The sequence below is a fragment of the Orcinus orca genome, chromosome 1 (genome assembly GCF_937001465.1).
Source record: "Orcinus orca chromosome 1, mOrcOrc1.1, whole genome shotgun sequence".
Taxonomy (NCBI): domain Eukaryota; kingdom Metazoa; phylum Chordata; class Mammalia; order Artiodactyla; family Delphinidae; genus Orcinus; species Orcinus orca.
Window position 1 is genome coordinate 102,326,646 of NC_064559.1, and position 12,811 is coordinate 102,339,456.

At 39.7% G+C, this 12,811-nt stretch overlaps 2 long non-coding RNA genes across 2 annotated transcripts in view; both read right to left on the bottom strand.

Annotated features, from left to right (window-relative positions):
- Positions 1–12,811, bottom strand: part of LOC125962142 (uncharacterized) — a 28,723-nt gene that overhangs the window by 927 nt on the left and 14,985 nt on the right. The window lies entirely within an intron of this gene.
- LOC125962157 (uncharacterized) lies at positions 6,771–7,804 on the bottom strand. The gene is made up of 2 exons (XR_007473643.1): positions 7,696–7,804; positions 6,771–6,922 (listed from the first exon to the last, which is right to left on the bottom strand). It is a non-coding gene; the product is annotated as an uncharacterized LOC125962157 (long non-coding RNA).

The following is a 12,811-nucleotide window of genomic DNA, read 5'->3' on the forward strand; positions in this document are numbered from 1 at the left end:
TGCTTTAATCTCTTTAATACCTTTTAGTGAATTTCTGACTTCTCTCTCGCTCTTCAGAAAATCGTTACATCAGCCCAGAGAAAACCTTCTCTTTTCTCATACAACTTTTCTAAAGAAAATATCTTTGCTTTGAAGAAACATTCAATGATTTCTCTTTTGGTTTCTTTCTTTGTTTCTTTCTTTGTTTCTTCCTTCCTTTCTTTCTTTCTTACTTTTTTACTTTTTTATGAAAACGACATATGCAGAAAAGGCCCTCACATGTTCTAAAATCATGGGCAAGCTCACAAGCAATTCCTGTCAACGTTTTCTCTCATGAGGTCCCAACAGGATGACTTATATACAGAGCAAAGGGCAATCAGGATGAGTGTAAGGGTCTCACACCTTCTAAGATAAATGTCTCTGAAATCACAGTAGAGGTCCAAGAGAAAGGCATAGAAAAAGGTAAATACTTTGCTCTTTATCCCTTCATGTCACTATTTCCTGTTAATTTCTTTTTCAATAGAGGAATTCAAACTAGGTAGCAGAAATCTAGTAAATACAATACAACATTGTGCCCACATTCCACGTTCCCATCCACCAAATAGAATTATACTCATGATGATAACTTTGGACCCATCAAGCTTGCGGACTGCAGCATAAACTCAACTTTCGGGTGTCCAAGAACAAAGTTGAAATGAGGAATCAGACTCACCAGGTTCTCCAAATTCAATCGGAACTCGAATAGCAGGAGGATAGCCGTCGTGCAGCAGAAGACCTTTTTATTGGAACTTACTGCCCCACCCAGGGGGAAGCGGAATTACCAATCTTGGCCTGGTCCAACCATTTCCCAACCCAAATGCAAATCCATCCATAACTGGCTTGACAGGGATGCTGAAAACAGGGAATATCCTCTTCCAGGATCTCCTCACTGGATTATGTTCTCATGACTCACAGAGTCCCTGCCTTAGCTCTGAGTTTCAGTCGTTTAAGGCAGTGGGAGCTCTTGGAGTGCTCCCTACCTTGTAGTCAAAAGTTCCATTCCTTGACTGCGGACGATGACCCTTCCCTATCTTTCACCATCCTTGACTCTAAAACTGCCTGCCTAGTTGCACTTGATCTGGTGGCAATTTTGTTGTACGTACTGGTTTGAAATGGGCCTCGCTACCTGGTGACACATGTGTCTTTACCTCAAGTCCTTTTTACAATTCCTTTCGGCTTGATTCATGGCTTGCTAAACAAAGTCTCGTTTCGTCTTCGAAAAAGGTCTGAGAGACATTTGCATATCATCTCATATGATTCCCTATCTTGACACTTGGAAACGTGTAGTAACGTGTTGACCACTATGGTCCTCCTTTCACCGTTTGCTCGTTCAAATAAAGAGCATGCAGCAGTCAGATTCCTGTGACCTTTATAAATCTGTTTTACTTCGTGCCACAAGGAATTCACTAGGCACGTAGCATCACCTACCATAACTCAGATGAGCTGGCGGCTCAGCCCCAAGACTTAAAATACAAATGAAGCTTTTTGCTCACATCTCCCAAAGGGACATAAGCCATGCCGCAATCTAATTTCTCCCAAATTACCTCATTGGATGTCTTCAATTTTTGAAGAAATCTCAGAGGATTGTTCAAATTTTCTGGCTTCCTGTCGCTTTGAAATTATTGGGAAACCCAATCTAATATGCAAAGCCATTCACGCAACTAATTTTTATGTATTTGATACATATGAATCATTTAAACACATTTTGTTTCACATCAAATCTAGGGTAAATTCAAGAGAAAGTTGAAATCACTTGATTAAAAATGCAGTCACTGATGTCCATTGCCATTCATGTACAACTTCTTAATCATTAATAAGAATTTTGTTATATTTTAACCCAATTTTTTGCATTTTCCATTTTTGTCATGGTGGAGCATGTGTCAAATGAACCTATTTCTTGCTCTACATTCTTCATACAATTTGTCAATGTGCTGGAAGGAAGGTTTTAAGGTTAATTTATGGGTCATATTCACTTGCACGGGTCCCCAGTTTTCTGGTCAAGCATTATTCTTTGTGTTTCTCTAAGGATGATTTTGGATGAGAGTATTAGTTAAATCAGTAGCCTGAGTTAAGTCGGTTGCCCTCTATAATGTGGGAAGTTCTCATCCAATCCACTGATGGCCTGAATAGAACAAGACTGACGCTCCCTCAGGTACAGGAATATTCCCCTCTCCAATGGACTTCCAGCAGAGTTTCAGCTCTTCAGACTTTGCGTGTTCCACACATATTAATCTCTCTCTCTCTGTCCTTGTCCCTCTTTCAGTAGCATATTTCTCTATGTATATATGTACACACATTTGTAATACATAATTTGAATATTTCATCTGTCATTTCATGTACATGATTACCTATGGCCAATTGAAATAATAATTTTCAAAGGTATTTTGAAGTGAACTTAAAGCCAAGCATATTAATGTAATATGACACATGGGGTGTGGAATTACGACAAATATACTGAGCTATTAGCCAAGAACTGAAGTTCCGGAAGCATTGCCTTAGCATGTCCACCAAAGATTTCATTTCTGCCTTTTCAGTGATTTAGATGTTAACATGTTTTCTAAGTTCCTCCCTTCTGTCCTGGATATGAACACTACTCTTTTCTATGCTGTCCCCATGGGCACTGAAGAGTCTTTTGATGGGACATGGTTGGTGAAGGCCCCGTCTGGTTTAGGAATAGAGTTGCAAATCTTGCTTTATGGTACTGTAGAATGTGGGAACAGATGTTTAATGGAATCAGGATATCCCATCTCAACTTACGCAAACTCTTCCCTAGACCGCTGTCGTGCGCTTAAAATTCCTTTATCACAAAATAAATCTCTTGTATTCCAGAAGTGAATACGAAGTTTCAATTGTGTGAAACCAAAAGTAGATATAAGGTACCATTTCAGATTCAGAGCATCACATATAAATGATTCAGAGTGACGCTGGGAGGGCAAAGATAAGCAAAGCACTACAGGTCTGACATGTGGATGAAATGTGAACTTAGGGCACATCTGATATATTTGCTTTTTTCCACTCAGTCCAGCAATGTTTTAGGTCTTTGAAGAGAGAAATTTGAAAAAAATGTTCACCGTTTATTCTCTGTCTTCTTCTTCACGTGCCAGAACCCTCAACCTGCCATATTATCTTCACTGCCAATATCTACCCCTTAACCATCCAATTTGGTACTTTGACATATCGCCCATGCATTTAGTAATAGTCCTTTCATAATTCTTCCTGCAGTCAGAAGGAAGAACTGGCCTAGTAACTTGTCTTGGCCAAATAATCAGGAAGCTTCTTAGGAATGGGGTTTTATAACGGGACAGCAGGAAGAAGAGGGGAATGAGGAGTAGAGGAGGAGACACTTGAAACCTGTGAAAATCATCAGCAAGGCATGTGCCAGAAGACCCGGTCGTAAACTTTCCTTGCAGCTCAGCCACATCTTCACTGACTGCTATATATTTTTTTAACAATATGATACATTGTTATATAAATAAAGGTATATCGTTGAATATATAATGGGGAAAACACAAAGCTGTTAAAAAGTGATCATGTCCATTAAACGGCCAAAAATATTCACTGCTTATACGTTGCTGTATTTAGTGTTACGAGTTTTCAATTTTCATATACCCACACACATGCATACATGTCTATCAGGTTACTGATTTGAGATCATCTTTTGTAATATAGATATCTCCAGGCATAGGTTGCTCTCTTTGTGCTGCCTTACATTTATCCCCAAAGTTCTTGTATGTTTTCTTTGCATTTTCGTTCATCTCAAGTTATTTTCTATTTATTCATTATTTCTTCTTTGCACCATTGTTTATTTAGGAATGTGTTTCCAAACTAACAGATGTCACAGCAACAGAGAGTAGAATGGTGGTCAGCAGGGTCTCAGGGGTTGGGCAAAGGTGGAGGTTTTGGGCCAACGGTACAAGCCTGCAATCATACAATGAATGAGTTCTCAGAGTCTACAGTAGAGCATGGTGATCTAGGTAATAGCACTCACTTGTGTAGTTGAATCTTGCTGGGAAATTAGACCATAAGCATTCTCATCACACACACACATACAAAGACACACACACACACACACACACACAGAAACAGGGAGACATACACACATTACATTGTTACTGATGAAGTGATTTATGTTCTAAGTGACCGATGATGGTAATGACTGCATAAAGTACACATATGTCAAGTCATCACATTATACACAGTAAATATGTACAATTTCGTTTGTTAATTATTCCTCAATAATCCCAGAGGGAAAGCATGAAGGTATAAGTATCATACAACGGAGTAACAATGTTTGAGCATCTCTGTGTTCCTTCTCCTCCTTGGCTCTCTCAGGATCTGATACTATTCTCTGAGAGAGCTTCCTTTATCCATCATTCTCTGGGGTCCTTGTAGTCACCTCAGAGTGGATATTCCCTTTTAGTCACCTGTACTGACCATATCTGATTTCCTAGTTGGAAATTAGGGAAAGGTGCGCGGGAATGTCGTTAGTAATCTTAAAAATCATTCTTTTTCGTTTTGGCCCATAGTTAATTTAGTTCTCAATTCCCTCAGAAACTTATTAGGCACCTGATATAATTTCAGTCCCCCAATCATTTCTATGTCCTACAGATCTCAGTTAGGTCCTTTTGTAGAAGGAATTTTCTGGCCTGATTAAATTACTGCCTTTTCCCCTAACATAATACAGCAACCATGAGGCTCCCTGGCACACAGGTGGAAAGAAGACAACTTCTGTCTACTTTCCCTGTTGTAACAGTCCACTGAAATTGAACTTCTAGTTGAAAACCACTTCTAATCGCATCTCTTACTCTTTAGGACTTACAAGCGGTGAGTTTTCTAATTCAACAAGGTTTTGAACTTCTGGACTGTATTATTTTTCTTTTCATTCTTTACATTTCTGGCCTGTCAACCAGAAAGATTTTCCTGAACATACATCTCCTGAAATACCCTGGGCAAATCAACAAGTGAGCAACCATTGCTTTGCCTCTAAAGATACCATGGACAACCATTACTTCAAACATTTTGCTATTGAATAACATGTAGCACCACATTTACGGCTTCCAATATCAGATTCCTTTCCAACCACCTCCAGACACATGAGCCAATGCCACAATTTTTTTAAGATTTGTTACAGGAGCATCCCACCTCAAAGAACTAATTTCTATGTCAGGTCAAATAACAGTAGCTACAGTAGAGACAACTCCCAAATAGCAGTGTTGATTTTTCACTCATGACACGGTCTGGTGAGCGTTGAACAGTAACATGGGCTTTTGTTTGCTTCTGCAGTTCTGGCATCTTTGACTCCTTTACTTCTAACCACAAGAAGGGATATGCTTAATGAACACATCCCTTTTCACAGCTTACTGGACCAGTAAGCTAAGCACTTGGAAAACAAGCGGCATAGTAACAGTCATTTTGTAAATCAAGATAAACATTGGAATCCCCTGTGTATCTCAAATGTGGGGTCAAAATAATGAAGAATGTAATTTCCGAGGTGAAAAAACATAGTAAGACCCTGCGGTTGTTGAGTTTTGCAATAAGAAGGGCACGTTGTACAAATGGGGAAGAGGTAGCACTTTGCCTGGTAAGGTCCCTTTAAATTCCCTTTCTTTTGTACTACCCATGTTTTCAGAACTATTATAATTTTATACAGAGTATCCCAATAATTTCCCAAACTGGTTATTTTGTGGGGTCAGATTAAAAATTCAGTTAAACTGGTAAAGAAAATCAACACAGAATATGAATGGATCATAAAGTTTAAAGAATATCCTTGCTTGCTCTACTAGGTATGTCAGAGCCACTCCCCTGCTTGGAGCACCTGGGGGTGGTGGTGACAGTGTTGGTGGTGGTGACGGTGATGATGACAGGGACAATGATGATCTGCCACCTCTCAAATGCCAGTTACATGCTCGGCATTGTGCCAACTAAATGACACACGTTCATGTAATTTTTATGGCTAAGCAAGTGGGCACTGTATATGTGATTTTCCCCAGAGTTTATTAAAGGATTTGAAATCCCAAGAAGTTACAAAACTTGTTCTTTAAATGAGTCAAGCAATAATTAGGAAAATAACCTGGATTTTTAACTGTATAGAAATAATCATTGATACGACTCAAAATTCAGATAACACTGACTGTGAAAGCCTGAAACTCGGGATCAAAGAAGGATAGAAATCAAGCAAAATTATCATATGATATTGCTAAAAGCAGGTTTGCAAAGAAAGAAAATATTTTCCCATCTCACAAAAGAACTGTATTTTATTCAGGACGTGGAGGATAAGTAACAATTGCTCAGCTGGTAGAAACCCATGCCCAGGTGACCGACCGACACAGAAGACAGCGAGAGAATCCTCAGAGGGCGCCCAGGAGGAGAGCGGCTGCTCTTCCTTCAGAGGCTCTGCGATGCTTTCTTGGGCACCTCCCAGAGGGAAGCAGTACAGCACCCGCAGGTAAGAAACCTCTGTCTGTCAGGAAGCACCACTCGCATATTGAGGCTGAAAGGTGGAGAAGCTTCTTCCATATCCATGATAGGCTTTGAAGAGAAGAGGATGGTGGAGCTCTGGAACTAGTTGAGTCCATTGTCCTTATCCTTTCCAGATGCAGATAAAAGCTCAAGCTCTTACATACTCTTGGGTGGCCACTTCTGCTAGCAATGTTGAACAGGTGCCCCAGGAGGGCATTTCTGCTTGCACTGCTGAGGCACGCATGGGTCAGGGCACTTTATAGGTGGGCAAGGGTCTGGACACTTGCAAGGTGGGCAAGGGTCTGGACACTTGCAAGGTGGGCAAGGGTCTGGACACTTGCAAGGTGGGCAAGGGTCATGGCATTTTGGTGTGCACACTGGTGGTGGCTGGCAGGGCTGCTTGCACTGCTGATGTTGAGAAGACATCTTTCTGGAGTCTTAATATCTGAAAGAAAGTATATGACCGTGGTCACAACAAGGAATTCCTATAGAGAAAACAGCAAAATCTTGTGGAATAACAACAGATAGTATCTCACCAATCTCTAAGTATGTGCTTTAATCTGTTAAATACTTTTTAATGAATTTCTGACTTCTCTCTCACTCTTCAGAAAATTGTTACATCAGCCCAGAGAAAACCTTCCCTTTTCTCATACAGCTTTTCTAAAGAAAATATCTTTGTTTTGAAGAAACATGCAATGTTTTCTCTTTTGGTTTCTTTCTTTCTTTCTTTCCTTCTTTCCTTTTTTCTTTTTAATGAAAACGACATCTTCAGAAAAGGCCCTCACATGTTCTAAAATCATGGGCAAGCTCACAAGCAATTTGTATCAACATTTCCTCTCATGATGTCCCGACAGGATGACTTATATCCAGAGCAGAGGGCAATCAGGATGAGTGTAAGGGTCTCACACCTTCTAAGATAAATGCCTCTGAAATCACAGCAGAGGTCCAAGAGAAAGGCATAGAAGAAGGTAAATACTTTGCTCTTTATCCCTTCATGTCAATATTTCCTGTTAATTTCTTTTTCAATAGAGGAATTCAAACTAGGTATCAGTAATCTAGTAAATACAATACAACATTGTGCCCAGATTCCAAGTTCTCATCCACTAAGTAGCATTATACCCATGATCATAATTTTGGACCCATCAAGCTTGCTGAGTCTAGCATAAACTCAACATTTGGGTGTCCATGAACAAAGTTGAAATGAAGAATAAGACTCACCAGGTTCTCCAAAGTCAATCAGAACTCGAGTGGCAGGAGGATAGCTGTCGTGCAGCAGAGGACCTATTTATTGGCGCTTACTGCCCCACCCAGGGGGAAGCGGAACTACCAAACTTGGTCTGGTCCAATCATTTCCCAACCCAAATGCAAATCCATCCATAACTGGCTTGGCAGGGACTCTGAAAACAGGAAATATCCTGATCCCGGATCTCCTCACTGGATTATGTTCTCATGACTCACAGAGTCCCTGCCTTAGCTCTCAGTTTCAGTCGTTTAAGGCAGTGGGAGCACTTGGAGTGTCCTCTAACTTGGAGTCAAAAGTTCCATTCCTTGACTGGGGAGGATGACCCTTTCGTATCTTTCACCATCCTTGACTCTAAAACTGCCTGCCTAGTTGCACTTGATCTGGTGGCAAGTTTGTTGTACATACTGGGTTGAAATGGGCCTCGCTACCTGGTGACACATGTCACTTTACCTCAAGTCTTTCTTTCAATTCATTTCGGTTTGATTCATGGCTTGCTAAACAAAGTCTCGTTTCGTCTTCGAAAATGGTCTGAGGGAAATTTGCAGATCATCTCATATGATTCCCTACCTTGACACTTGGAAACGTGTAGTAAAGTGTTGACCACTACGGTCCTCCTTTCACTGTTTGCTCCTTCAAATAAAGAACATCCAGCAGTCAGATGCCTGTGACCTTTATAAATCTGTTTTACTTCCTGCCACAAGGAATCCACTAGGCACATAGCATCCCCTACCATAACTGAGATGAGCTGGCAGCTCAGACCCAAGACTTACAACAGAAATGAAGCTTTTTGCTCATACCTCCCAAAGGGACATAACACATGCTCCAATCCAATTTTTCCAACTGACCTCTTCGGATGTCTTCAATTTTTGAAGAAATCTCAGAGGATTGTTCAAATTTTCTGGCTTCCTGTCGCTGTAAAATTATTGGGAAACCCAATGTATTATGCAATGCCATTCACGCAACTAATTTTGTATGTATTTAATACTTATGAATTATTTAAACACATATTGTTTCCCATCAAATCTAGGGTAAATTCATGAGAAAGTTGAAATCACTTGATTAAAAATGCAGTCACTGAAGTTCATTGCCATTCATGTACAACTTCTTAATCATTAATACGAATTTTGTTATATTTTAAACCTATGTTTTGCATTTTCCATTTAGGGCACGGTGGAGCACGTGTCAAATAAACCTATATCGTGCTGTACTTTCTTCATACAATTTGTCAATGTGCTGGAAGGAAGGTTTGATGGTTAATTTATGGGTCAGATTCACTGGCACAGGTCCCCCGTTTACTGGACAAACATTATTCTGTGTGTTTCTGTAAGGATGATTTTGGATGAGAGTATTATTTAAATCAGTAGCCTGAGTTAAGTCGGTTGCCCTGTATAACGTGGGAAGTTCTCATACAATCCAATGACGGCCTGAATAGAACAAGGCTGACGTTCCCTCATTTAAAAGAATATTCCTCTGTCAGATGGACTTCTAGCAGTTTCAGCTCTGCAGATTTTGCGTGTTCCAGACATTTTAATCTCTCTCTCTCTGTCCTTGTCCCAGTTTCTGTAACATATTTCTGTATGTATATACGAACCTACAGGTTGTAATATATAATTTGAATATTTCATCTGTCGTTTCATGTACATGACTACCTATGGCCAATTAAAATAAAAATTTTCAAAGGTATTTTGAAGTGAATTTAAAGCCAAACATATTAATGTAATATGACACATGGGGTGTGGAATTATGACAAATATAATGAGCTATTAGCAAATAACCGAAGTTCAGGAACCATTGCCTTAGCACATCTACCAAAGACTTCATTTCTGCCTATTCAGTGATTTAGATGTTAACAGGTTTTCTAAGTTCCTCCCTTCTATCCTGGATATGAACACTACTCTTTTCTATGCTGTCGCCATGGGCACTGAAGAGTGTTTTGATGGATCATGGTTGGTGAGGGCCCTGTCTGGTTTAGGAATAAAGTTGCAAATCTCGCTTTATGATACTGTAGAATGTTGGAACAGATGTTTAATGGAATCACGATATCCCATCTCAACTTACGTGAACTCTTCCCTAGACCGCTGTCCTGCGCTTAAAATTCCTTTATCAGGAAATAAATCTCTTGTATTCCATAAGTGAATACGAAGTTTCAATTGTGTGAAACCAAAACTAGATATAAGGTACCATTTCAGATTCAGAGCATCACATATAAATGATTCAGAGTGACGCTGGGAGGGGAAAGATAAGCAAAGCACTACAGGTCTGACAGCTGGATGAAATGTGAACTTAGGGCACATCTGATATATTTGCTTTTTTCCACTCAGTCCAACAATGTTTTAGGTCTTTGAAGAGAGAAATTTGAAAAAAATGTTCACCGTTTATTCTCTGTCTTCTTCTTCACGTGCCAGAACACTCAACCTGCCATATTATCTTCACTGCCAATATCTACCCCTTAACCGTCCAATTTGGTACTTTGACATATCGCCCATGCATTTAGTAATAGTCCTTTCATAATTCTTCCTGCAGTCAGAAGGAAGAACTGGCCTAGTAACTTGTCTTGTCCGAATAATCAGGAAGCTTCTTAGGAATGGGGTTTTATAATGGGACAGCAGGAGGAAGAGGGAAATGAGGAGTAGAGGAGGAGAAAGAGGAGACACTTGAATCGTGTGAAAGTCATCAGCTAGGCATGTGCCAGAAGACCAGGTCGTAAACTTTGCTTGCAGCTCAGCCACATCTTCACTGACTCCTATATATATTTTTAACAATATGATACGTTGTTATTAAAATGAAGGTATACCATTTAATATACAATGCGGAAACATAAAGCTGTTAAAAAATGAGCATGTGTATTAAACGGCCAAAAACAATCACTGCTGATACTTTTCTGTATTTAGTGTTACGAGTTTTCAATTTTCATAAACCCACACACATGCATCCATGTCTATCAGGCTACTGATTTGAGATCATCTTTTGTAATATAGATATCTCTAGGCATATGTTGCTCTGTTTGTGCTGCATTACATTTATCCCGAATGTTCTTGTATGTTTTCTTTTCATTTTCGTTCATCTCAGGTTATTTTCTATTTATTTCTTATTTCTCCTTCGTACCATTGTTCATTTTGGAATGTGTTTCCAAACTAACAGATGTCAGAGCAACAGAGAGTAGAATGGTGGTCAGCAGGGTCTGAGGGGTCGGGGAAAGGTCGGATGTTTGGCCACGGGTACAAGCCTGCAATCATACAATGAATGAGTTCTCAGAGTCTACAGTAGAGCATGGTGATCTAGGTAATAGCACTCACTTGTGTAGTTGAATCTTGCTGGGAAATTAGACCATAAGCATTCTCATCACACACACACACACACACACACACACACAGAAACAGGGAGACATACACACATTACATTGTTACTGATGAAGTGATTTATGTTCTAAGTGACCGATGATGGTAATGACTGCATAAAGTACATATATGTCAAGTCATCACATTATACACAGTAAATATGTACAATTTCGTTTGTTAATTATTCCTCAATAATCCCAGAGGGAAAGCATGAAGGAATAAGTATCATACAACGGAGTAACAATGTTTGAGCATCTCTGTGTTCCTTCTCCTCCTTGGCTCTCTCAGGATCTGATACTATTCTCTGAGAGAGCTTCCTTTATCCATCATTCTCTGGGGTCCTTGTAGTCACCTCAGAGTGGATATTCCCTTTTAGTCACCTGTACTGACCATATCTGATTTCCTAGTTGGAAATTAGGGAAAGGTGCGCGGGAATGTCGTTAGTAATCTTAAAAATCATTCTTTTTCGTTTTGGCCCATAGTTAATTTAGTTCTCAATTCCCTCAGAAACTTATTAGGCACCTGATATAATTTCAGTCCCCCAATCATTTCTATGTCCTACAGATCTCAGTTAGGTCCTTTTGTAGAAGGAATTTTCTGGCCTGATTAAATGACTGCTTTTTCCCCTAACATAATACAGCAACCATGAGGCTCCCTGGCACACAGGTGGAAAGAAGACAACTTCTGTCTACTTTCCCTGTTGTAACAGTCCACTGAAATTGAACTTCTAGTTGAAAACCACTTCTAATCGCATCTCTTACTCTTTAGGACTTACAAGCGGTGAGTTTTCTAATTCAACAAGGTTTTGAACTTCTGGACTGTATTATTTTTCTTTTCATTCTTTACATTTCTGGCCTGTCAACCAGAAAGATTTTCCTGAACATACATCTCCTGAAATACCCTGGGCAAATCAGCAAGTGAGCAACCATTGCTTTGCCTCTAAAGATACCATGGACAACCATTACTTCAAACGTTTTGCCTTTGAATAACATGTAGCACCACATTTACGGCTTCCAATATCAGATTCCTTTCCAACCACCTCCAGACACATGAGCCAATGCCACTTTTTTTTTAAGATTTGTTACAGGAGCACCCCACCTCAAAGAACTAATTTCTATGTCAGGTCAAATAACAGTAGCTACAGTAGAGACAACTCCCAAATAGCAGTGTTGATTTTTCACTCATGACACGGTCTGGTGAGCGTTGAACAGTAACATGGGCTTTTGTTTGCTTCTGCAGTTCTGGCATCTTTGACTCCTTTACTTCTAACCACAAGAAGGGATATGCTTAATGAACACATCCCTTTTCACAGCTTACTGGACCAGTAAGCTAAGCACTTGGAAAACAAGCGGCATAGTAACAGTCATTTTGTAAATCAAGATAAACATTGGAATCCCCTGTGTATCTCAAATGTGGGGTCAAAATAATGAAGAATGTAATTTCCGAGGTGAAAAAACATAGTAAGACCCTGCGGTTGTTGAGTTTTGCAATAAGAAGGGCACGTTGTACAAATGGGGAAGAGGTAGCACTTTGTCTGGTAAGGTCCCTTTAAATTCCCTTTCTTTTGTACTACCCATGTTTTCAGAACTATTATAATTTTATACAGAGTATCCCAATAATTTCCCAAACTGGTTATTTTGTGGGGTCAGATTAAAAATTCAGTTAAACTGGTAAAGAAAATCAACACAGAATATGAATGGATCATAAAGTTTAAAGAATATCCTTGCTTGCTCTACTAGGTATGTCAGAGCCA